This window comes from Mastomys coucha, unplaced genomic scaffold (genome assembly GCF_008632895.1).
Source record: "Mastomys coucha isolate ucsf_1 unplaced genomic scaffold, UCSF_Mcou_1 pScaffold22, whole genome shotgun sequence".
Classification (NCBI taxonomy): domain Eukaryota; kingdom Metazoa; phylum Chordata; class Mammalia; order Rodentia; family Muridae; genus Mastomys; species Mastomys coucha.
Window position 1 is genome coordinate 143171775 of NW_022196905.1, and position 1122 is coordinate 143172896.

Consider the following 1122-nt stretch of genomic DNA (forward strand, 5'->3'; position numbering starts at 1 on the left):
CTATAACAGCCCTGGCTGCCCTGAGACTCATTCTGGCTGGCCTCAAACTCACAGATCTGCCTGCCTCTGCTTCTGCTTCTGCTTCTGCTTCTGCTTCTGCCTCTACCTCCACCTCTGCCTCCTTCTCCCCGGATTAAATGTGTGCACGGCTACCACCACCCACTGGTTTCTCTTCTTTATTTGTTATCAAACACAGTGGCCCCTGTCTTACCTACTACACCGTGTACTTTCATAATCAAGGAAAATCAAAGGTACAGACTGATCCTGTGGAACAAGATCCCTTACACCCTTCCTCGCCGTGGCTGTAAGAGCTGGCTGAAGAGGACTTCCTGTGGCAGCAGGGAACACCGTTAAGGACCAGGGCTCAGAAACAGCCATGCTATGGGAAGAAGAATGGGGATTGTCAGCAATTGGGACCTGGAAGATGAAGGAGAGAAGGCAATTTCTACGGATCCGGAGCCCCAAGAAGGAGGCACATGCTAGACATGACACCTCGGCTGTGCTGAGATGTCACAAGTGTGGGATGTCTGGAGGTGGGAAAGTCAAGACTAGAAGAACAGACTTGACGAATCCACATCACTGGCAGTAGAGATGCAGACAAAGCAAGCTGCACAGGAAGGGTGCACAGAGGCTCTGTGGGTGTGGGCCTCTCAGACCACACCTACCTTTCTGATGCGTTCCACAACACTAGCAACCAGGGGGAACATCAGGATGAGGTCCCAGAGCTACGCTAAGCCTGGAGTGTCTGTATGCGCCAGACTTGGGTGGTATCCTGTGTGGCTCAGACCTTACTAACCCCGAGTTGGTTAAGCTCTGCAAGCCTCAGCTTCCTTGTCTGAAGGTGGCTAATGGGCGTGGCTAACTGTTACGTGGCTAACTGTTGTTACGGAGATTGAGAAGAAGTCGCAATGAATGACACAGTTCCTAGAACAAAGGACATACATGGTCCACAGACACGGAGGATGCTGTCACCCACCACCAATACACCCAAAAGGTGGCGTCTAACTCTGGTCCAGTTTCAGGGTAGGGAAGGCCTAGTTGGGCATCTCATGCCAGGTGTCAGGTGTGCCTTTAAGATGTTGTGGGTAGGAACTTTTACAAGCAACCCTGAGAATTTTTCAA

General features: G+C 51.3%; 1 long non-coding RNA gene across 1 annotated transcript in view; it reads right to left on the bottom strand.

The window, feature by feature from the left end:
• Positions 1–846, bottom strand: part of LOC116071033 — a 1224-nt gene extending 378 nt beyond the window's left edge. The window contains exons 1-2 of the long non-coding RNA XR_004110683.1: positions 666–846; positions 212–379 (exon numbers count right to left, since the gene is read on the bottom strand). This is a non-coding gene — a long non-coding RNA (uncharacterized LOC116071033). The remainder of the gene's footprint in view (positions 1–211; positions 380–665) is intronic.
• Positions 847–1122: the final 276 nt, after the last annotated feature.